This window comes from Jaculus jaculus, chromosome X (genome assembly GCF_020740685.1).
Source record: "Jaculus jaculus isolate mJacJac1 chromosome X, mJacJac1.mat.Y.cur, whole genome shotgun sequence".
NCBI lineage: Eukaryota > Metazoa > Chordata > Mammalia > Rodentia > Dipodidae > Jaculus > Jaculus jaculus.
This window is the reverse complement of record NC_059125.1, coordinates 54,903,638-54,930,026: the sequence shown is the minus strand read 5'-3', so window position 1 is coordinate 54,930,026 and position 26,389 is coordinate 54,903,638. Positions and strand designations below refer to the sequence as shown.

The 26,389-nt window shown below is 39.0% G+C and overlaps 1 protein-coding gene and 1 pseudogene across 4 annotated transcripts in view; one reads left to right on the top strand and one right to left on the bottom strand.

Annotated features, from left to right (window-relative positions):
* Wnk3 (WNK lysine deficient protein kinase 3) overlaps positions 1-26,389 on the bottom strand; it is a 210,452-nt gene that overhangs the window by 136,285 nt on the left and 47,778 nt on the right. The window lies entirely within an intron of this gene.
* LOC105944897 lies at positions 14,750-15,085 on the top strand (annotated as a pseudogene).

The following is a 26,389-nucleotide window of genomic DNA, read 5'->3' as shown; positions in this document are numbered from 1 at the left end:
GGCTCTGCTTGAACCCCAGGCCCCCATACTATACTGGCTGGGCTACCACAGGAAATCTATCAACTCCTTCAGAAACCCCACCCTGATGCTCTTGGGGAAGGTCCCCGGTCCTTACCCTTCAAGCTGTAACTGGAATAGGGCTATGTGTGATAGGAACAGGAGGAAAATTAGATAGCTTCTCTCACCTTAAGTATCTCTGTAACCATACTATCACTGCAAATGCTGGTACATCCTACCTGTCAGAGACAGCCTAGCCATGGTCCGCAAGAGATTAGAAGAAAGGGCTAAAATTAGACAACAAAATCAAAACTGGTATGAATCTTTGTTCAATTGGTTCCCTTGGTTAACAACCCTAATTTCTTCCTTGGCAGGCCCCTTATCCTCTTGTTGCTGGCTCTCACTTATGGGCCCTGCATTATTAATGCCTTGGTCAAATTTATTAAGGATAGCTTAGCCACAGTACAATTAATGGTTCTAATGCAAGAATACCAACCTTTAGATACATGTCAAGGATTCAAGATGAGGCCATACTTAAGGGGGGAATGAAGGGACCAAACTGATGCCATGATAGGCTTCAGTATGGTGCCACCTTAACTAGGCCTAAGTTTCAGTTTCCTGGAGAGGCAGGCAAGACTTCTAGGAAAAGGTGGGCTGTTCAACAGTGATCCTGACATGTGGCTGGAGAAGATAGCCACCCAGGGGCTGAGTCAGTTCCTGGAGATATGTCCAAACATGCCTAGACATGTCTCCTTTGTACCTTTCAACTCAACCAATCAAAGATGTACAACTGTAACTGCTGCTTGCTTAACCAATCATTTTAAGAGATTACCTTACCCACTTGGAATTCCCCTAGTTGTGCTTAAAAGGGGCCTGTGTGCTCCTCTCAGGGTCGCCATTTTGTATGAATAGTTGACCCCTGCATGCTGGCTGATTCTGCACAATAAACGCTCTTTGTTTTTACATACTACTTGAGTCAGGGGTCTTTCTTCAGTTATCTTCGGATCCTTACATAGAACAACACAAAACCTTAGGGATTTGGGCTATATATGGATATCTGTTTCTTTTTTTTTAAATATTTATTTATTTATTTATTTGAGAGTGACAGACACAGAGAGAAGGACAGATAGAGGGAGAGAGAGAGAATGGGCGCGCCAGGGCTTCCAGCCTCTGCAAACGAACTCCAGACGCGTGCGCCCCCTTGTGCATCTGGATAACGTGGGACCTGGGGAACTGAGCCTCGAACCGGGGTCCTTAGGCTTCACAGGCAAGCGTTTAACCGCTAAGCCATCTCTCCAGCCCATCTGTTTCTTTTAATCCCTACAATTGCATATGTTGTGCTGGCTTTTATTGGTTGGGTATGTTACTTGGTTGAAATTTAGAATTTTCCAGTAAATTATTCCACCCAGTCCACTAGAATACTTCCTTAGCAAGCAAACTCAACACATAGGATTAATTCTGTAGCTTGGTTGGGGGCAAGAGCTACACCTGGCACCTTGAACTCATATCCTCAGGGTGTATAGAGGTGGATTCCATGTCTGGGAACACTGCAGATAAGTAGAAAACCAAAGCATCAAATCAATTCAGGATGCAAAAGTGGCTACAATATAATACAAATACTTTAAAGGCCAGAAGGGCTTGGAATGATGATGTATTCCAAACTCTGCAAGATAACAACTGTCAATCCAGATTACTTTATCCTGCAAAGCTATCTATCCAAACTGGAGAAATAAGGACATTCCATAACAAAAACTGGCTAAAGGAATTTATGACAACTAAATCAGCTCTACTGAAAATACTTGAAGGAATTCTTCATGCCAAAGAGAAAGCAAAACACACAGGAGGAAATAGGAAGAAATAAAACACACTCAAATAACAGTTAAAACAAATGAGTAAAGGGAAAACAGGAAATACTACAAAATAAGAAGAATGATGAGAATAAATGCATACCTTTCAATAATAACTCTTAAAATCAATGACCTCAATGCACCACCCAAAAGACACAGGCCTGCAGACTGGATTAAAAAGTAGGATCCTGCCAATTGTTGCCTCCAGAAAACTCATCTCTCAATAAAAGACAGATACAGCCTTAGGGTGAAAGGATGGAAAATGGTATTTCAAGCAAATGGGCCTAGGAAACAAGCAAGGGTTGCTATCCTAATATCTAACAGGATAGAGTTCAAACCAACATTAGTGTGGAAAGACAAAGAAAGTCATTTTATACTGACTAAAGGAACACTCCAGCAGGAGGACATTACAATCCTAAACATATATGCACCTAACATGGGGGCTCCCAGTTTCATTAAACAAACACTATTAGACTTAAAAGTCGCAGATAACATCAAACACAATTGTAGTGGGAAACTTCAATACCCCACTCACAATCAATTAACAGGTTATCCCAACAAAAAATAAACAGAGACATATGAATTAAGTGATGTCATGGAACAAATAGACCTAACAGGTATCTACAGAACATTCCATACAAATGCTGCAGAATATATATTTTTTGTCAGCAGCACATGGACCATTCTCTAAATAGACCATATATTTATGACACAAAGCAAATCTCCACAAATATAGGAAAATTGAAATAATCCTTTGTACTCTATCTGACCACAGTGGGATTAAACTGCAAATCAGCAATAAGACCAGCTACAGAGCATACAGAAATTCATGGAGACTAAACAGTACACTATTGAATGAACAGTAGGTCACTGAAGAAACCAAAAAGGAAATCAATAAATTCACAGAATCAAGTGATGATGATAATACAACATACCAAAATCTTTGGGACACAATGAAGACAGTCCTAACAGGGAAATTTATAGCTCTAAGTGCCTATATTAGGAAATTAGAGCCGGGCGTGGTGGCGCACGCCTTTAATCCCAGCACTCGGGAGGCAGAGGTAGGAGGATTGCCATGAGTTCAAGGCCACCCTGAGATGACAGAGTTAATTCCAGGTCAGCCTGGACCAGAGTGAGACCCTACCTCGGAAAAAAAAAAAAAAAAAGAAATTAGAGAGTTCACAAATGAACAACTTAATGTTCAACCTTAAGGCCTTGGAAAAAGAAGAACAAGGCAAATCAAAAATCATTAGATGAGAAGAAATCATAAAGGTTAGTACAGAAATTAATGAAATGAAACAAAAAAAATCTAAAGGATCAATGAAACAAAGAGTTGGTTCTTTGAAAGAATAAACAAGATTGATAAACCCTTAGCAAATGTGACCAAAAGAAAGAGAAGAGACAAAAAAAATAATAAAATTAGAGATGAAAAAGGCACTATTACAACAGATACCAAAGAAATATAGAAAATGATAAGGACATACTTTAAGAATATATATGCCTTTAAATTTGAAAATCTGAAAGAAATGGATGATATCCTTGATTTATATGACCTGCCAAAATTAAATCAAGATGAGATTAATCACTTAAATATACCTATAACAAGTATGGAGATACAAGCAGTTATAAAAAATCTCCCAACTTAAAAAAAAAAAAACAACTAAAATAAGTCCAGGCCCAGATGGATTCACTGGTGAATTTTACCAGACCTTCAGGGAAGAACTAACACCATTGCTTCTTAAATGTTTCCATAAAATAGGAAAAGAAGGAATCCTACTAAACTCCTTCTATGAAGTCAGCATCACCCTGATACCAAAACCAAGCAAAGACAGAACAAAAAAAGAAAATTACAGACCAATCTCTCTCATGAATATAGATATAAAAATTCTCAACAAAATATTGGCAAACAGAATATAAGAATATATCAAAAAGATTATTCACCCCGACCAAGTTGGCTTTATCCCAGTGATGCAGGGATGGTTCAACATATGCAAATCAATAAATTTACTACATCATATAAATGGTCTGAAGTACAAAAATCATATGATCATCTCAATAGATGCAGAAAAGTCATTTGACAAAATCCAACATGTTTTCATGGTAAGAGTATTACAGAAACTGGGAATAGAAGGAACATATCTCAACATAATAAAAGCTATTTATAACAAACCTACAGGCAACATAATACTAAATGGTAAAAAACTCGAATCTTTTCCACTAAAATCAGGAACAAGACAAGGGTGTCCACTGTCCCTACTTTTATTTAATATAGTACTGGAAGTCTTAGCCATAGCAATAAGGCAAGAGACACTCATAAAAGGGATAAAAATTGGAAAAGAAGAGATCAAATTATTACTATTTGCAGATGATATGATTCTATACATAAAAGACCCTAAAGACTCTACTAGCAAACTGTCAGAGCTGATAAACACTTTTAGCAATGTAGCAGGACACAAAATAAATACACAGAAATCAGTAGCTTTCCTATATACTAACAACATGTGGGGACTGAAATCAGGGAATCTCTCCCATTCACAATTGCCTCAAAAAAAATAATGTACCTTGGAATAAACTTAACTAAGGAAGCAAAGGAGCTCTACAATGAGAACTTTAAAACACTCAAGCAAGAAATTATAGAAGACACAAAGAAATGGAAAAACATCCCATGGTTGAGTAGAAGAATCAATATTGTAAAACTATCAATCTTACCAAAAGCAGTCTACACATTTAATGTAATCCCCATTAAAATTCCAATGATGCTGGGCATGGTGGTACACACCTTTAATCCCAGCACTTGGGAGGCAGAGGTAGGAGGTAGTGAATTCCAGGTCAGCCTGAGCTAGTGTGAGACCCTACCTCGAAAAAAAAAAAAAATCCTGCTGCTCAATTTATAATAGCTGGGAAATGGAACCAGCCTAGATGTCCCTCAACTGATAAGTGGATAATGAAGATGTGGCACATTTATACAATGGAGTTCTACTCAGCAGTAAAGAAAAATGAAGTTATGAAATTTGCAGAAAAATGGATAGACCTGGAAAGGATTATACTAAGTGAGGTAACCCAGGCCCAGAAAGCCAAGCGCCACATGTTCTCTCTCATATGTGGATCCTAGCTACAGATGATTGGGCTTCTGCGTGAGAATGAAAATACTTCGTAGCAGAGGCCAGTAAGTTAAAAAGGAGACATAAAGGGAAGAAAAAGGAAGGGAGGAGGGTACTTAATAGGTTGATATTGTATATATGTAAGTACAATGATTGAGATGGGGAGGTAATATGATGGAGAATGGAATTTCAAAGGGGAAAATGGGGGGAGGGAGGGTATTACCATGGGATATTGTTTACAATCATGGAATTTGTTAATAAAAATTTGGAAAAACGGGGAAAAAAAATCCAATGGCATTCTTCACAGGAATAGAAAAAACAATCCCAAACTTTGGAAGCACAGAAAACCTCAAATAACCAAAATGTTTTGAGGAACAAAAGTAAGGCTAGTGTTATCACCATACCCGATTTTAAGCTATATTACAAAGCCATAGTAACAAAAACAGCATGGTATTGGCACAAAGTCAGACATGTAGATCAGTGGAACAGAATAGAAGACCCAGATGTTAATCCAGGCAGTTACAGCCATCTGAATATTGACAAAAATGCCAAAAATTGGGCTAGAGAGATAGCTTAGCAGTAAAGTGCTTGCCTGTGAAGCCTAAGGACCCCAGTTAGAGGCTCAATTCCCCAGACCCACATTAGCCAGATGCAAAGGGGGCACACGCGTCTGGAATGTTTCCACTGGCTAGAGGCGCTGGAATGCCCAATGCCCAATGCCATTCTCTGTCTCTGTCTCTGTCTCTGTCTCTGTCTGTCTCTGTCTCTCTCTCTCTCTCTCTCTCTCTGTGTCCCTCTCAAATAAATAAATAAAATTTTTAAAAATTAAAAAAAAATTAAAATGCCAAAAATATTCATTGGAGAAAAGAAAGCCTCTTCAACAAGTGGTACTGGGAAAACTGGGTATCTATATGTAGGAAGATGAAACTAGATCCTTGTCTTTCTCCATTCACAAGAATCAAATCCAAGTGGATCAGCGACCTTAATATCCAACCTGAAACTCTGAAATTGCTAGAGGAAAAGGTAGGGGAAACCCTTTAACATACTGCAATAGGTAATGACTTTCCGACTATAACCCCAATTGCTCAGAAAATAAAACCACTAATCAACCACTGGGATCTCATGAAATTACAGAGCTTTTGTACAGCAAAGGACACTGTGAATAGAGCAAAGAGACAACCTACAGAATGGTAGAAAATCTTTGCTAGCTACTCATCTGACAGAGGAGTAATATCAAGGATATACAAAGACAATGATTGAGATGGGGAGGTAATATGAGGGAGAATGGAATTTCAAAGGGGAAAGTGTGGGGGGAGGGAATTTCCATGGGATTTTTTTTATAATCATGGAAAATGCTAATAAAAATTTTAAAAAAGAATATACAAAGAACTCAAAAAGCAGAACAATAAGAAATCAAACAACCCAATCAAAAATGGGCTATGGAACTAAATACAGAATTCTCACCAGAAGAAATACATATGGTATATAAACATCTAAGAAAGTGTTCTACCCTGATGCCCTCAAAATATTATAGGCCATTGCTGAGGCCCTTGGTTTCCCACCAGGAATAGATGGTAAAACCCTATTGCTGAAGATTCCATATACTTGGGCTGCAAGGCCACTGAGAAATACTGCTGGATCTGAGCTCATAACCTCCTCCATGTAGACCAGCTGACAGAAAGCTGGAAGAAGCCATTCTACATGTAGTTCAATGGGAGGAAGAGATACCACCAATGAAGATACTCAACAGTGGACACTGCAAGCCTTATAATTGGCCAGCCAGGCCAAATGAGCCAACGGGTGCAATAGTGGCATGTCTGTTATGGGGGAGACCAACTGCCCTCTAATTGGACTGGAGGCCTGCTCCATGGGAAGGGAATGCATCCCTGATACTGAAAACTTAAAACAGGGGTAGTCATGAGCCCTAGGGGTGTAACGTCTGCTGTTGTCTGGCCAAAAATACATACTATGATTATCAAACTGCCCAGTAAGCACTTCTCTTAATGTTCACAGCCTTATATTAATGCTACTCTTACTTTTGGTAGAGAATCTTCTCTTTTCAGACGGCAGTGACCTTGAGACCACTCAGAAGGTATATGGTGGTGGAAAGAAATGACCGCAGTGCTCAGTACTGCAATATCTGTATCACACCTTCCAAGGCTCAGGGTATAATGTGGAAGAGGTGATGGAAAGAATGTAAGAGCCAAAGGAAGGACAAGGACTCCATACAACATGCTCCTTCCAGACACAAAATGGCCTGGATATCCATGGCCTCACAGTGCCTGACACTACCTGCATAAGACCATCATAAGAGGAGGAAAAGATCAAGACATCAAAAGTAAAAGACTGATTGAGATGGGGAGGGGGTATGACGGAGAGTGGAGTTTCAATGGGGTAGGTGGGGGGAGGGTATTACCATGGGGGATTTTTTATAATCATGGAAGTTGTTAATAAAAAATTTTTTTAGAGTGTTCTACATCCCTAGCCATCAGGGAAAGGCAAATTAAAACTATCTTGAGATTCCATCTTGCTCCCATTAGCATGGCTACCATCAAGAAAACATATATACTCCTAGGCATATATCCTAATGACTCCTCTCAGTACCTTAGAGATACTTGCAAAACCATGTTTATTGCTGCTCTACTCACAATAGCTAGGAAATGGAACCAGCCTAGATGTCCATCTACAGATGAATAGATAATAAAGAAGTAGTACATCTACACAATGGAGTTCTATTCAGTGGTAAAGAAAAATCAAATTATAACTTTCAAATTTTCAAATTAAAACTTTCAGGGAAATGGATGGATCTGGAAAGGGTTATACTGAGGTAACCCAGGCCCAGAAAGCCAAACATCACATGTTCTCTCTTATATGTGGATCCTAGCTACAAATGTATAGACTTGTGTGTGATCTGGAACCAAAGATCAGTAGCAGAGCCCATAAGCTAGAAAAAGGCTATAAGGGAGGGAGGAGAAAGAAGGTCTTAATAGGATGGTATCATATATATGTAAGTAGAAGAACAGATATCAGGGAGGAGAAAGACCTAAGTGAGGTTGGGGAAGAAATTGTATAAAAGAAAGGTGTGGGTGGAAGGTCAATCAAAATTCAAGATATTCTGAAGAAGACATATGAAAATCTACTTTCTTAAATAATGGCACATCCAGAAGCCACAGATTGTTACCAGAAAATATTCAGTGCCTGGGATGGGATACCTTCCAGTGAGTTGTTAGCCAAGGAGGTACCTGTTGCCTCCAAAACGTTATAGGCTATTGCCAAGGCCCTTAGTTCCCGATGAGAAAGAGATGGTAAGACCCTACAGCTGAAGACTTCATATGCCTGAGCAGCAGTCACTGAGAAATCAAATTGGTGCTAAGCACAAAACCTTCCTGTAGCCCAGCCAACTGAAAGCTGGAAAAAGCTGTACTGTATGCAGTCTTATAGGAAACAGAAGTCATCAGCAGTGAAAACAGTGGACACTGGAAACCAAGTTTTGCCAGACAAGCCAAATGACTGAATGAGTGCAATAGTGGAATGTCTGCTCTGGGAAATCAACTGCTCTCTAATTGGACTGAAGGCCCTATCTATTGGGGGAAATACATGCCTGGTACTGAAAAACTAATCGAAGGCCTATGGCAGGGGAGGTCATGAGCCTTAGGGGTATAAAGCCTGTTCTTGTCTGGATAAAGGCATATATTACACTCACCAAATTGCCTTGAAAGCACTACTATTAATGTTCATACTCATAACTTAATGCTACTCTCACTTCTGTTTAGAGAAGCTTCTCTTTTCAGATGGTGATGACCACTGGGATGACCCAAAAGGCAATGTAGTGCTGAGAAGAAGGGATGGAGTAGTCTCCATAACTAAAACATCTCACACCCTCCAAGGCTCAATGTCCATTGCGGAAGAGGTGGTGGAAAGAATGTAAGAGCGAAAGGAAGGGTACCACTCCTTACATACAACTGTCTAGACAGAAATTGACCTCGATATCCCATACCTTGCAGTGCCTACCAATACCCACACAATACTCTCATTATAGGAGAAAAAGATGACATCAAATTAAAACGCAGACTAATGGAGAGAGGGAGGGGATATGACAGACAGCAGAATTATGAAGGAGAAAGTAGGGGAGAGAAGAGGAGGGAAACACCATGGTTTGTTGTCTATAAGTATAGAAGTTGTGTGTGTGTGTATATATAATTTTTAAAAATCCATATGGAAGCTTATTTCTGCTTGCTAAATAAAAACATAATTTAAAATAATTTAAAATAAAAAATATGATTTTAAACAATAATTGAAAGTTTGGCAGAATGCTCTGTTGGATAGACAATGATGTTTCTAGAAAATTTCAGTGCCAGGTGTGATATACTGCCTAGGTTGTTAATCAAGGTCCCCAAAACAATAAAGGCTACTGTCAATGTTCTTGATTGCACAATAGTATTAGATGGCACAATACTACTACTGAAGATACTACATGCTCTGATTTTTAGGACACTGAGAAATCAAGCTGGAACTTGAGTTGGAAGCCTCTGCCCTACCAGCTAGCTTGTCATAGTGTTGGGAATTGCTCTGCAGGCTGCTGGGGAACAAAATTCATCAGTGATCTATCCAGTGGTGGACCCTGTGAACCACACAACCAACCAGCCAGGCAAGATGTGCTCACTGGTGCAAAAGTGACATGACTGTTATGGGGGTCACCAACTATTCTCTAATTGGATGTGAGGCCTTCTCCACAAGAGGGAATTCATGTCTGATACTGAAAGCCTAGTCAAAAGCCAATGGCTGAGAAGGTCATGGACCCTAGGATCAGAAGCTACTATTGTTGTTTGACTAAACTAATACGTTGTGCCCATGAATTTTCTGTATAAATATTTGTGTTTATGCCCATAGATCACTCTTTGGTCAGAAATGTTTCTTTTTGTAGTTGGTGGTTACTACTGGGGAGACTGAAAACTTATCAAAATACTAACAATAAGTGGTTATGAGTGCTAAATGTGACATTTATCACACCGGATCAGGGAACATTGAGGAAGGCAGAGCAGAAAGAATGTAAGAGCTACAGGGTGAGGAGGGGTGCTTTGGTACACTGTCTTCCAAATATGGCATGGCCATTGCATTCAGGAGTTCACAATGGATGTGGTTACCTGCATAGGACTTGCACAATGTTGGGTCCATCAGCATTCCATCATGGGTGATGGAGAAAGGGGAAAAAAAAGATTAGTTGAAAAGAAGGGGTACAATAAAAGAGGGATGGGGAGGGAGACATGATTATGATCAAAATACTTTGTATATGTATGTATGAAAATTGTCCAAAAAGGTTAAAAGTTTTTACTTTATTTTATTTTATGGTGGAAAGACTGTAAAAACAAGAGGACAGGGGTATATGTTAGGACATTCTCTTCCAACTTTGTATCTGTAACTTCAGGGCCCACAGTGGCTGTTATTACCATCATAAGACTTCCACAATATTGAGCCCAGCAACACTGTGACATGGATGATGGAGGTAGGCAAAAAAAAGTCGTGAAATTCATAATGTTCCTGCTTCAGCCTTCCAAGTGCCAACAATGCCCAAGTTATGAGATCTTGATTTAGCTTCATAAACTATTAAGTATAATTTCTTGATGTTATATTATGTTATATCTAAAGTTTTGACCTTAGTTTACTCTTTCTCTGAGAAACATTTACACTGCTACTCTGGCTTTTTCTTTTTCTTCTTTATACCTTAACCTTTCTCTAGCCATTTGAAAGCTACTTTGAATAAATAAGAAATATTGATTTGTTTTAACTCACTCTAACAGTATGGTGTTTTAAAATGAGCAAATAGAGCACATCAGTATTTGATATCTAAATAATATATTTACTTTTATTCCTTTTATCTTATTTTATGACTTTTTAAACTTTTTCCCTGTTTAATAAGGTTATATCATATCTTTCATTTTCACTAAGATTTCCTTTCTTTTCCTAATGCTCAAAATCAAACATATTCCTCTATAAGAAAGTAAACTACCCATTTGTTCCTCCTACTGTATCTAGCCCCATGCTCACTAAAAATAGTTTAAAACATTAAGGAGTTATAATCTTCCTCACATTTTCCACTCCCATACAACTACTAGAATACAATGGCCTAGAACTAAAAATAGTAAATCATTATACTTCCCTCTACATTTGGTCTCTAGCTATAAAGTCTTTACTTAGTACATTTTGATAGTGTTGGAGATAGAACACAGATCTTTGTGGAAACTAGGTAAGTGTTCCATCACTGAACTATATCACTACTCCTTTTAGAACTTTTATCAGTATTCTATCTACCAATGACTACATATGTTGGTTATACAGATTAATCTTTTTCTCTTTTTTAACTGTTGCCTAGTTTTTTGTACTATGGTCTACATAAGTCCATGAATATGTTCCACCTTTGCAGATAAATGACATTTAGTTGGTTGGAGATTCTTACATGTGTATCTTTTAGCTCCTAGCATTCAAAATAAGAAGTCATATGCAAGTAAGATTTGTCTCTCTAGGTACGGCTAGTTATCTTTCAGGTTTTACCGACATGTCTACTTGAGGTGCTATTTCTGCTTAGTTATCCAGGTTAATAATTCAGGTTCAAGAAGTGATTACCTCTCCCCATATTCAATTGTTCTCTTATGAATCCTTGATTTACTCATAGGGTTAAGAGGATGCCTTAAACACTGACAATATTGTGAATGATAAAGATACTTTCTCCAAGAGCCATCCCTATACTAAGATTCTATTAGACATCAAAGAAAATTATTTGTTCTCTATCCCCCTAACCTTTAAAATCTAAACTCTATTGGGGACTGTGGAGATGCCTCAATAAATAAAGTGCTCATAGCCTAAGATGGAGTACATAAGTTTGATCCCTAGACCCCCCCCCCCGCATGAAAAGCCAGAAGCTATGGTAGGCGTCTGCAACCCCAGCTTGCTGATGCTGATGGTGAGGTGGGAGGCAAACACAGAAGTTCCCGTAAGTTTGCTGGGAGCAGAGCAAAGAACAGCAGAGCAAGAAACCTGGTCTCAAATGAGATGGACAGATAAGGACCTACCCAAAAGTTGTCCCCAGATTTCCACAGGCACACTGAGGCATGTATGTGTCTGTGCTCATACACACATGTGAATATACACGCATACTAAATGAACACAGACACACAGATGTTAAAGTGAAAAATAAGAATTAAACTTCAAAAAATCCCACTTTCTCTCCTAATCTTGAGACTGAAACTGAAATCAGCCTATGAGTTTTGTAGCTTCCCTAACACGATTTAGGGGTCAGAAATAAGCGAGAACATCAGTAGTCATTCCTCTGTATTATAGACTAAATGTTTGTGCCTACTCCAACTCTAACCTAACCCAAATTACATAGTGAAGCTTCACCTACCAATGTGACATTTGGAGAGAGGATCTTCATGGAAATAATTAAAATTAAATGCTGGTCTGGAGAGATTGCTTAGTGGTTAAGGCACTTGCCTGCAAAACCAAAGGAACAAGGTTTGATTCCCTAGTACCCATGTAAAGCCAGATGCACAAGGTGGTACATGCATCTGGAGTTTGTATGCGGTGGCTAGAAGCCCTGGTGTGCCCATTCTTTTTCTCCATCTTTCTCTCTCTAACAAATAAATAAAAGATAAAATTAAATGCCACTTGAGTGGGACCCTGATCCTACATGACTAGTGTCCGTTTAAGTCAAAACAACAGAAAGACCACTCCCCTGACCCCAAAACAAGACAGAAAGTGGTCCTGTCAGATCTTGCTCTGGGACTTAAGCCTCTAGAATTTTGAGAAAACATGTTTAACGTCATTACTTATTAGGGAAATGTCTAAATAAAACCACAACCAAGCACTGATTCGACTCATTAGGATTAATTGAATTGGTGATGATGTAGAGAAATTGAAAACCTTGTGAAATGCTGATGAAAATGTAAAATGGCACAATAGCCATGGAATGTAATATGGCAGTTTCTCAAAATATTAACATAGAATTGGCATAGGCTCTAGCAATTCTACTTCTAGGTATATACACTTAAAAAAACTGAAAGCACTTGTGATGGTTAATTTTGATGGTTAGATTTATATACCATGTTTGAAGCAGTATTATTCCATATAGCCCAAAGGCAGAAACAACCCAAACGGTCCATAATAGGATACCACTCAGCATTTTAAATGATGTTCTGATATGTGTTATGAAACCCATTAACCCTGAAAACTTTACATTAACTGAAATAGCCTAGACATAAGAGAACAAATGTTGAACCTATTTCTATGAAATGCCTAAAATAGGCAAATTTAAGACAGTAAATAGAATACTGGTTATCAAGAGATAAAGAGAGTGAAAAATGAGGAGTTATTTTTTAATGTGTATAGAGTTTTTTTAAAAAAATATTTTTTAATATTGATTTTTATTTATTAGAGACAGAGAAGGAAAGAAAGAATGAGAGAGAATGGGCACGCCAGGGCCTCTAGCCGCTGCAAATGAACTCCAGATGCATGCACCATCATGTGCATCTGGCTTATGTGGAGCCTGGAAAATCAAACCTGGGTCCTTAGGCTATGCAGGCATGCACCTTATCCATAAGCAATCTCTACAGCCCTAATATGCACAGAGTTTGTACATGGGATGATGAAGAAGTTCTAGAGGGCCGGGCATGGTGGTGCACACTTTTAATCCCAGCACTTGGGAGGCAGAGGTAGAAGTATCTGAGAGAGTCTGAGGCCACATAGTGAATTCCAGGTCAGTCTGAGCTAGATTGAGACTATACCTCAAAAAAACAAAAACAAACCAACCAAAAAAAAAAAAAGGTTTTAGAGCTAGATCTAATTTATGAAAATTATCCCTAAATATTGTTGACTGGAGGAAAGATCATTTAAAAAATAAATGTTTTTACATTAAACTTATTTACATTGGTAGTAAATAGATGTAAAATTCAAATTTACCAAATAGACTTTGATTACTCCACACTACTTTAAAAAATATTGTCTCTTTATGTTAACTAAACATTTAATCCATTATAGTATGTAGAATAGTAAAGATGTACAAAACTTTTTCTTAAGACATGGGATAATATAACTGACCAACATATATTTTTTTTCTAGACAAAGAACATTATTTTTAATTAAATATTTTATTTATTTATATTTAAGAGCAAAAGAGAGAGAGCAGGAGAGAGAATGGGCGTATTGGGGCCTCTAGCCACTGCAAATGAACTCCAGTCAAATGTGCCACCTTGTGCATCTGGCTTACATGGGTACTTGGGAATCGTACCTGGGTCCTTAGGCTGTGGAGGCAAGCACCTTAACTGCTAAGTCATCTCCTCAGGTCTTTTACTAATTTATTTTATTTTATTTATATATATTTGAGAGAGGGGGGACATTATTCTTAAAAAGAGTGACCAAACAAAAAGAGCCTTCAGGACATCCTTCTCAAGCATGGCCAACTATTTCACCAGATTCTGCCTCAAAGGCACACAGAGATTGCTGTAGCTGTAGCTGAAGGGGGCCAGGCCACATCTCATTCTGGTAGCAAAACTTCCATGGGGTCATAGAGGTTTCCACCAAAGTAACAAAAAGCCTGTGAGGCAAGGCAACATGGAGGAGGGTAACATGCTCTGCATGGACTTCTTGAGCAGGCTATTCAGGAAGCTGTGAAGGAGATATGTAAGTTGTAAGGGAGAGTTCACTGGAGATACCAGAAAGATTAGGTGTCCACTGAGGAAAACTTCAATGAAGCTGGCCCAAGAAACAGGCCAGGTTGCTGCTGCACAGGCTGAGTGGACTGTTCGCAGAAGGATGGTGTATGAAAAGAAAGTTGGTATGCTTATTATTCCACATACATGGAAAGATGATGCAAAGAATACCACAGAAAGTAGTAGAAGAAAGCTTAATGAAAATAAAACTTTGACTTAAAAAAAAAAGTAAGATTGGATCCATATGGAAAGAATATACTCTCCAGTTGCGGAATTTGTAAAAGTTCTGTACACCAACCCAATTCTCATTACTGCCAGGGCTGTGCCTACTAAATAAAAGGCATCTGTTAGAGCAAAACTGAAAAACCAAAAAGGCATCTGTGTGATGTGTCACAAAAAGACTTTAGATACCAAAAACTACAAACAGACTTCTGTGTAGATGCACTGATGAAGTTTCTGGCTTTCTTTGATTTCATTTTCTGCTTTGAGTTTTCAAGGCACAGTATAGATGTTCATCTTACAGAGTAACCCGTCTCAAGACAAATGATTAACTTTAAACCAAGGGAAGTTGATTGGTATTCTGTTCTTTTGTTCTCAAGAAGTTCTGTATAGCAATGCTCTAACTAGTCTTGCCTTATATGGTTACTTTCCTTGTGATCAGTTTTAAAAATTTTCTTGTTATTTTTATTTATTTATTTGAGAGCAACAGAGAGAGAAAGGGGGGGGGGGGGGAGAGAGAGAGAGAGAGAGAGAGAGAGAGAGAGAGAGAGAGAGGGAGGGAGGGAGGGAGGGAGAGAGAATGGCTTCCAGCCACTGCAAACAAACTCCAGACGCATGCGCCCCCTTGTGCATCTGGCTAACGTGGGTCCTGGGGAATGGAGCCTTGAACCAGGGTCCTCAGGCTTCACAGGCAAGTGCTTAACTGCTAAGCCATCTCTCCAGCCATTATGAGCATTTTATTGCACTCGAACAAGTGACAAAAAAATGGAAATAATATTCCTGATTTCTGTGTTCACTTTTTGATTTTTATTTATTTATTTATTTGACAGAGACAAAGAGGGAAAGAGAAATAGAGAGAGAACGGGTGCACCAGGGCCTCCAGCCACTGCAAACTAACTCCAGATGCATGCACCCCTTGTGCATCTGACTTACATGGGTCCTGGAAAATCGAACCTGGGTCCTTTGGCTTTGCAGGCAAACACCTTAACTGCTAAGCCATCCCTCCAGCCTCTGTGCATACTTTTTATTTAACATCTGCCTACTTGAGCTTTTTATTTATTTATGTTTGTTGTTCAAGGTAGGGTTTCACTCTAGCCCAGGCTGGCCTGGAATTTACTCTGTAGTCTAAGGGTGGCCTTAAACTACAGTGATCCTCCTACCTCTGCCTCCCAAGTGCTGAGATTAAAGGTGTACAACACGGGCTGGAGAGATGGCTTAGCGGTTAAGCGCTTGCCTGTGAAGCCTAAGGACCCCGGTTCGAGGCTCACTTCCCCAGGACCCACGTTAGCCAGATGCACAAGGGGGCGCACGCGTCTGGAGTTCGTTTGCAGAAGCTGGAAGCCCTGGCATGCCCATTCTCTCTCTCTCCCTCTATCTGTCTTTCTCTCTGTGTCTGTCGCTCTCAAATAAATAAATAAATAAATATTTTTTAAAAAAAGGTGTACAACACTATGTTCGACTTTGCCTACTTGACTTAAGATATTGCAAAAGTGAAGAGGTGTTTTTTGTTGTTTTTGCTCTGAACTTAACATCAAGACTTAAGGATTCTTCTCCCTCATCGTGTACTGATATCATAGTCTGTTTAAATGTTTGAAACTACTATTGCTAAATTGTTCCTTAGGTTTTTGGTTTGTTCTGATGGTACTGGGGATTAAACCCAGGGTTTTGCATATGCTAGGCCAATGTTCTACTGGTGAGCTAAGTCACTAGCCCCTTTGTAACTAATTCAGACCCAAATCGAAGACAAGTTGCGGTTTTGATTTTTTAAAATTTGTTCCTTAAGCCAAAATGTCAGTTTCACTCATGTATGAATAAGAATACCATAAACACTCATTTGTTTAAATGAACACACTGGATTTCAGAAAAACATGCACATGTTATCTTGAATTCAGATTATCATGAAATCCAGAACAGTACTTAATCCTCACAATGTTTACCCGTTTTCCTATGTAATAAAAATGAACGTACCCTTTTGGGGAAAGCCTTTTGAAGTAGGAAACAAACATTTTTTTTTCTTTTTTTTTTCGAGGTAGGGTCTCACTCTGGCTCAGACTGACCTGGAATTCACTATGTAGTCTCAGGGTGGCCTCGAACTCTCGGAGATCCTCCTACCTCTGCCTCCCGAGTGCTGGGATTAAAGGCGTGCACCACCACGCCCGGCCCAAGGAAACAAACATTATTTAACCTCTCTACCACCAAAGAAATAAATAGAGCAAAGCAAACTCCCTAGTGTCCTTGTGCTCTCTGTTAGAAGACACTTTGCATTTTCATATTAAGGCTTTTCTTATACTACCTTCATAGGTTTGTCCCTTCTGCTTCTAAAACCAGCAGCCTACTTGGAAGCCAAAAAAGTACTCCCCATTTCCAAGTGTACTGTCTATAAATACATAACACTATGTAATATGTAAACTACTATAGATAATATGATAGATACTGCACTTTAACTTACTTAAATTACTGCAAAGAATATTTAAAGTTTTAAAGTATAATGCAAAATATAAATAATGCCAGGCTGGAGAGATGGCTTAGCAGTTAAGGCGCTTGCCTGCAAAGCCAAAGGATCCTGGTTCAACTCTCCAGGACCCACATAAGTCAGATGCACAAGGGGGTGCATGTATTTGGAGTTTGTCTGCCGTGGCTGGAGGCCCTGGCATGCCCATTCTCTCTCTCCTCACTCTCTCTGCTTCTTTGTCACTCTCAAATAAATAAATAAAATATTTTAAAAATATATAAATAATAATGTCTCTAAGAGCCAAAAAGTAACTTCCTATGCTTTAATTACTTTGGGATTGTTAATCAAAAAGAGCTCATAATATGGCCCAATAAGTCAAGTTTCATTAAAAATTGTGTCAAAATCCACAAAAATTAACTTTGATCAAAGTACTTTTTTTTTGGTTTTCAAGATTGGGTCCCACTTTAGCCCAGGCTGACCTAGAATTCACTACGAAGTCTCAGGGTGGCCTCAAACTCAAGGCAATCCTCCTACCTCTGCCTCCCGAATGCTGGGATTAAAGGGGTGTGCCACCACGCCCAGCTCAAAGTAAATTTCATGGGGCCTGGACTTGCACAAATCACCTTCCACACTTTCACCTTGCATATCTTCCTCCCATGAGTGTGTCCAGTGGCCAGATTTGGGTTCTCTTGCACAGATATTTGTTAGCATTATTCCTCTTCAGAACAGAATATAAATAATAATAATCATTTGATTGTAAATTGAGTAAAAGTAGTCACTAGATGAGAAAGTCCCCAGGTAGTACTTTTTAAAAGGAAGGCATAAGAACAAGCTATAAAATAAAGTATCAAAATTAAAGCCAAATACAACTTTAATCAAAATAAGTATAAAGGTGATGAAAACGTGTAGAATATGTGACTCAAAATGACAGAATTAAAGCCAGGCATGGTGGCACACTTCTTTAATCCCAGCACTCGGGAGGCAGGGGCAGGAGGAGCACCATGAGTTCAAGGCCACTCTGAGATAGTGAATTCCAGGTTAGCCTGAGCTAGAGTGATACCCTACCTCAAGAAACAAATAAAAAAGATTGGTTTATATATGTGTACAGAAGTTTATCTAAGTGTGGAAGGCTATAAGCTCTAGTATTTTTCTGGGAGAGAGACAACCTTTTTTATTCTTGACCCAATCTTTTCTTGTCTTTTAGTTAACAGTTCTCTTTCTTAGGGTGATATAAGCTGTGCCCTAGAAATACACATTTATACACATATATGCTGATTTGGGGAATTTTAAATAGAAGATGTATTTATTGTGATGTACTGTGACTCCTTTTTTATGTTTCCCATATTTGTTTCATCATCATTTTCTTATTTTTCCTTTGACCTATTTGAGAGTATAATATAATATTGTACATGTACTTCATAAGAATAAGCATACAGCTGGGCGTGGTGATGCATGCCTTTAATCCCTTCACTTGGGAGACAGTGGTAGGAGGAGGATTGCCGTGAGTTCAAGGCCACCCTGAGACTATATAGTGAATTCCAGGCCAGCCTGGACTAGAGTGAGACCCTACCTTAAAAAAAAAAAAAAAGAGTCGGCACAGCACAACAGACAGGGACTGATGTGCGCATTCAGCATAGGTGAGACTGGAAGCCAGCCCAAAAGGTCACAGGGCTACTTACACAAAGGCAAGTACATACGGCCTGCACTAGAAGTGCTGATCTCTCTTTCCATGACAGAGCAGGTCATGTGTTAGAATGGATTGATGTATTCTTGGTTGGTTTTAGTATTCCCAAATAAGCTGTGTTTTGGTGATGACTACTGTTGCCTTTGACATTCCCTGATTTATAGGGCCTTTGTCTTTTTCTTGTCATTATTGGGGGAAGGGTCTCACATGACTCCAGGCTGAGCTGGAACTCATTTTAGAACAGAAATCTCAACCTCCCAGTTGACAGGATCAAGGGAGTGGGGCAACACACACCCTTAGGGACTCTGGTTTTATTAGATTACCTGTTTGTCCTAATCCCCACTACAGCATAAATACTCTGTGCTATTTTTCATTGAGTATATATATTGCTCAGTTGAATTTTAGAATTTGCCAGCAATTTGCTTCACCCAGCCTACTAGAATGCTTACATAGCAGGTAACTCACCACCTAGGGTCACTTCTGCTGTTACTCTGGGAGAAATATAAGAGCCACACCTGGCACCTTACACCCCCACCCTGAAGATATATAACATTGAATTTACTTGTTTAAGAACACTGCAGATAATTAGAAAACTCAAGCATCAAGATGTAAAAATCTCCACATTTAATAGAAGAAACATGAAAAATTGAAACAATGTAATTCCACAAAAAAAAAAATCTATAAATCCAGGGCTGAAGAGATGGCTTAGCAGTTAAGGCATTTGCCTGTGAAGCCAAAAGACCCAGGTTCAATTCCCCAGGACCCACATAAGGCAGATGCATAAGGGGCACATGTGTCTGGAGTTTATTTGCAGTGGTGAGAGGCCCTGCCATGCCCATTCTCTCTATATCTGTCTCTCTTCTCTCTATCATTCTCTGCTTGCAAATAAATAAATAAAATTTGTAAAAATTTGTAAATAAATAAAAAAGAAAAGAGCCGGGAATGGTGGTGAATGCCTTTAATCCCAGCACTCAGGAGGCAGAGGTAGGAGGATCGCCGTAGTGAATTCCAGGTCAGCCTGGACTAGTGTGAGACCTACCTCGAAAAACCAAAAAAAAAAAAAAAAAAGAAAGAAAGAAAGAAAGAAAGAAAAGAAAAAAGAATAAGCATACAGTCTTCCCTAAGAATAGTTAGGAAATTTTAGAAAACTAACATGTATGGGGCTGGGAAGGTGGCTCAGTGGTTAAGCATGCTTGCCTGCAAAGGTTACTGACCTGGATTCAATTCCCAACCCACACATGTAAAACAGAAACAAAAAAATGGAACAAGAATCTGGTGTTCATTTGTAGTGGCAAGAGGCCCTGGTACCCTGCTGCCCTCCAGGAATAAATAAATAATAAAGGCATTTTTATAATACTTCTAACTTGCAATCTATATTCCAGTTTCATTTGTTGTATTGAGAATTTCTTTTCAGTCACAGGATCCAGTCAAGAACTACATATTGATTGTCATGAGTCACCTCTACATCTGCCTTTTTCTAACTTTTGTAATATTGATACATTTGGAAAATAAAGGAGAACTAAAGAATAGAACATCCTTCAATCAGAATTTTTCTGTTGTTGCCTTGAGTTAAATTTGGGTTGTGCAGTGTGGATAGGAAGTTAAGTGATGTTTCCCTAGGTGTCATATCAAGATACACAGAATATCCCTTATTGGTGATGTTAGTTTTGATCACATGAATGAGATATTGTCTACTTCTTCACTATATAGTTACTGTTTTATTTTTGTAGTTAGTTATTTGTGAGGATGAACTTTGAAACCATATTGATAATTCTATTCCTTACCACACCTGCCTTCATAGAGATGGAACATCTTTTTCTGATTCTTCTCTGAATGATTTTTTTGTTATTGTTTTTTAGGTAGGGTCTTAACTCTAATCCAGGCTGACCGGGAGGTCACTGTATAGTCTCAGGCTGGCCTCAAACTCACAGTGATCCTACCTTGGCTTCCCAACTGCTGGGATTAAGGGTGTGCAAGAAATATTGGTAAAATTATTTCTTAAAAAACTTCATTCTTGGGCTGGAGAGATGGCTTAGCGGTTAAGTGCTTGCCTGTGAAGCCTAAGGACCCCGGTTCGAGGCTCGGTTCCCCAGGTCCCACGTTAGCCAGATGCACAAGGGGGCGCACGCGTCTGGAGTTTGTTTGCAGAGGCTGGAAGCCCTGGCGTGCCCATTCTCTCTCTCTCCCTCTAACTGTCTTTCTCTCTGTGTCTGTCACTCTCAAGTAAATAAAAAAATAACAAAAAATATTTTTAAAAAATAAAACTTCATTCTTTCTATATTTACTATATTAGCCTTCTTTAAGAAAGATGCTTGGGCTGGAGAGATGGCTTAGCGGTTAAGCGCTTGCCTGTGAAGCCTAAGGACCCCGGTTTCGAGGCTCGGTTCCCCAGGTCCCACGTTAGCCAGATGCACAAGGGGGCGCACGCGTCTGGAGTTCGTTTGCAGAGGCTGGAAGCCCTGGCGCACCCATTCTCTCTCTCTCCCTCTATCTGTCTTTCTGTGTCTGTCGCTCTCAAATAAATAAGTAAAATAAAATAAAATAAATTTTAAAAAAAGAAAGATGCTTCTTTTATCTGTCAGAAATCTAGAATAAACTTTTTTCTGAACCATTTGAGTATTCATTACAAATGTGATAACTCCTTTACACTAAGTACTTACATTTGTATTTCCTAGAAACAAGGATATTTTTATAACTATTGTAAAGTTAACAAAATATTAACATGATAATACTGTTTCCTAATATTTTCCACATCCCACTCATTGTTGTAGTAATACCTATTGTAGGAAAACCTATCTGGTCTGGGCCAATCTAGGATAATAAATTTAGTTTTCATATCTCTAGCTTGCTTTCTTTAATATGGAACTATCCTTAACCAATCTTTCGAATACAGTGAGATCATGAAACATAGAGGCCAGTTATTTCTATAAAATCTTCCTTAATTTGTGCTTTTCTAGTGTTTCTTCATCATTATACAGAGCATGTACATTTTGGGCAAGAATATGACACAAACTGCCCTTCCCAGTGCATTGTAATATGGTATATTAATTTTGATCATTTGTTTTAGTTTGTACCTAACTAAATTTCTCTACTGAAAAGTTTGTATTTTTCATATTAGTAAGCATTTTACACATTAATTTATTTTTTAAATATTTTTGTTTATTTATGAGAGAGAATAGGCGTACCAGAACCTCTAGCTACTGCAAACAAACTCTACGCGCATGTACCACCTTGTGCATTTGGAACCAAACCAAGGTCCTTTGGCTTTGCAGGCAAACACCCCAACCATTAAGCCATTTCTCCCCAGCCTCACACTAGTTTTAGCATTCAGTATACTTCATGGCTGAATTGTTATTCTGGTGGTGGTCGAGTGGTGATTTTCCAATTTCACCATTCTTCCTATGTTTATTAGGTGATGTTCCACTGTAAGGAAAAGCTCTTTTTCTCACTCATTTACACTAGTGCAAACTTGTGGATTCCTATAGTATTGGGTTGTTACTATTATATTTTTTCATGTCAAAATGTCCCAGATATGGCCAATGGGAGGCCTTTCAAGCTGGGTCTTGGAACTTTATGACATGTTGTTATAAAAGCAGTTCCTGGGCTGGAGAGATGGCTTAGTGGTTAAGCACTTGCCTGTGAAACCTAAGGACCCTGGTTCGAGGCTTGGTTCCCCAGGTCCCACATTAGCCAGATGCACAAGGGGGTACATGCAACTGGAGTTCGTTTGCAGAGGCTGGCCCATTCTCTCTCTCTCTCCCTCTATCTGTCTTTCTCTCTATGTCTGTCGCTCTCAAATAAATAAATAAATAATTTAAAAAAAAATAAGAGCAGTTCCTATCTAAATCATAGTACATGCAGCCCAGATCTCAGAGTTGTTTGTAGTTTGTTACATCATGGATATTTGAAATCAAAATGACTAAAACTGCTGTAGATACTTTTATATATATAATATGAAATGCAGTATACTTGGATGTTAATAATCAGGGAAATTTGTTGGAGAAATAGATCTATTATACATAAACTTTGAAAAATATGCTATTAACTAATCATGAAGTTTCCTGGACTCTGGTAACTTTTCGTGGGTTGCCATTTGGAGGAATAAATTATTTGTCTCAAATACACCTTTCTGAAGAACATTTATTCTAGAAATCAGTGATTTTTAATACCTTGGCTATTTTTCTCTTCCCTGTTTTTTTGCAATATTTCCTAGAGCTTTGTTAACAAGCCTGAGAAAGTTGCAAATTGATTTGCAGGCTGAAGTCATGTATGATGCTGTTTACTCACTTTATTCATTTATATGTAAATAATTTTAATAACTTACTTTGTATTGATTTTGAGAACAATAAATATCTTGTTGCAATAAACTATTTTAATACAAGAGCAGTTCCTTACTTTCCAGCACAGGAGGTTTCAAGTTTATCATGGTTTTTGTTTTACTTTTTTCCTGTAACCTCAGCCCCAGAGTCAGTTATTTCTCCAACTATCTTTTTTGAGTCCTTTAGTGGAGAGTGGACCATTGCTTTCTGGGTTGTCATTAAAATTTTAAGATTGGGGGGGGGAGAAAGGAAACAGGCCATTTTTTCTATAGGTCACAGAGTTGGAAAGTGAGAGCTACACAAACCTGTTGGAATCCAGATGATGGAGGAGTCGCAGATGCCAAATATGGAGCTGTAGGATTTGGTGTTTGCCCTTGTTTTGGTCCAGTCTTCCTTGCTATCCTCTAGTAGTCCTTATTGTTGGAATGGGAATGTTTGCCCTGTGCCATTTTATGTTGGAAGTATGTAACTTATTTATTGAGTTCACAGGGATTCACAGTTTAGAGACTGACTTGAGTCTGAGGACAGACTTGGGCTTTTGAACAATTTTAGAACTGTTAGGACTGGCCTCTCATAGAGACAGACGAAATACATTTTGCATTAACAGATGAACTTAAGACTTTAGGGGTAACGAGTCTGAAAAATTATCATTTAAAGTGATGTGTCTGAATGCCAAATTGACATAGGGTATACTTGTGCTGGTTAATTTTGATGATTAGATTGAATGGATTGAAAAATAGCTAGGGTTTCAGTAAAGCACACTTTTGGGCATATCATGAGGACATTTCCAGACAGGATTAACTGAGGGGGTAATGATGACAGTAAGAGAAAGAAACTTGTTAAGCAGTTAGGGAAGAGCCCTTAAAATTAATAGATTTGTCTTTTGTCCTTTCCTTGGGAATGTTATGGTTAATATGAATGTTAGAGCTAAAATGGAAAAGTCAGGAACACTAGGAAAGAATAAGAGGGTTTGTAGTTCAGCATGAGATAGCCAAACTGACCAGATAAGAGGATGGACATGGATTTGGGGAAAAATAGCAAATCCAGTCTTGACTGACTCCATTTCCCTGACAGTAGTTTTGTGTTTTCTTGTCCTTGATTCTGTTCTGCTTCTCATTTGCAAAGGAACTTGGTAGCAAACCAGGTCATATCCAGATGCTAAACTGGTGCTTGGAGGAGTACAGGAAAATTGGGCCTAGTCTCTGAGACAGAAAGGCACATGATCAGTCCCTGACTGGATAGAAGACACGTGGACACCATGCAGTGATTGATGACTGGGCCAGCTATGCTACTCCATATCTTAGTCATTTTAAAGATTAACTTATTTCCCTAGCAAAAAAGTCTAAAAAAGCACTGGATCTAGATGTCCACTGGTAACACTCTCTTTGGGCACCCCCAACCCACCTATCCATTTCCTGGGAGTTCTAATCTTTCCTGCTTTTCTCCCTACTAAACTTGCTTACTTTTCCTCTATAAAAAAGTTCTCTTTCCTCAAATCTCACCCTACACTGTCTGTATTTCTCAGACAAAGAACCAACAGCAACTAGCTCAGAGTGGCTTTGGTGATAGCAGATTAACTGGGTGTCCTAGCCCTTAAACTAAACCCATTCAAGAGCTTAGATAACACTCCCTTGATCTAAAGGTGACCCAACCTCAGTAAGACCCCTGTTGGATGTATATGACACCAGCCCATGGGATGAAGTCCTACTAAATAACATACTCAGAAGCAAACATCCTGATCAGATGTACACATGAGTGAGATTGCAATGGTGGCACACAGCTTTCTGGTTGGCTAAGAGATCCACTCAGTGGAAAGGAACCCATATCTGGAACTGGGAACCAAATCAGAATCCTATGGAGACAAAGATCATGCTCTCCAATGTCAAGCTCCCACTAGTCTTTGGCTAAAAGAGGGGCTACATCCATCAAATTCTCCCTAAATTTACAATGCTTATCCAATTTGATCTATGCTGACTTCACACTCTGATGCAGAATCTGTTCAAGTTTAACAGAAGGTAGCGAGATGTGAGGAGATAAACCGCCCCTCACACTTCAGCCAAGCTACAGCTGAAACCACAGAGGAATGGGGAGAAGAGCAAGAGTGCTGCTTCCATGGTGAACCTGACAACCAGCACCAAGGTGACGGAGACAGACCCTGAGCATACTCAACACCTACCAAAGCAGAGATCCAGAGGCTCTGAAGAGCTCATCACTGAAGTAGACTTAAACCTCACCCACCGCAGCTCAGGAAATTTTGTGGAAGAAGGGATGGGAAGACTGTAAGAGCCACAGGTTGGGACATCATGCCAAGAGCCGTTGCCTCCCTTCAATAACTGGCTGATGTTCCCACAATGCATAACCCACAACCCCATAGGGAATACCAGCAACCCCAACTAGGAGAGCTGCAAGTGAAATGAAGGCAGGAACAAGGGAAAGGATGGTACCAACACATGATATATCCATACTAAGTATGTCTGTAATTAAAAAAAAGAAAAAAACAGTGGCGGTGATGGCTAGTAGAGCACCAGGCATTCCTTTCACTGCTTCCTGATCTGAGAATAGCAGAGAAAGCTGCCTTCTGCCACTATGGGCAGGAGCTGATTCTACCTCCATGTCTTCAGTGCCATGATGGACTACAACACCCCAAATCATAAACCAAAAATAAGTAAAAGAAATACCTCATTTGCAAAAGGTAAGCTATAGTGTTAGTAACTATATCTCCTAATCAAACGATAATGATCTACGGAACCAGATCAGAGGCTACAAATCTGAAAGAACAAAAGAAATAACAATGATATAAAAACATTATAAAAGAGATCCAGTAAACGAAAGGTGGAGAAAGGGCAAATCAAAATCTAAGAGGATATAAATAAATCATATGGAAACCTTCTTTTTTGGACAACGGAACACTCAGCAGCCATAGATTATTACTAGAAAATGTTCAGAGCCAGGGATGGGATACCTTCCAGTGAGTTGTTGGCCAGGGAGATCCCTGATTCCCCCAAAACATTATAGGCCACTGCCAAGGCCCTTGGTTTCCCACCAGGAACAGATGGTAAGGCCCTATTG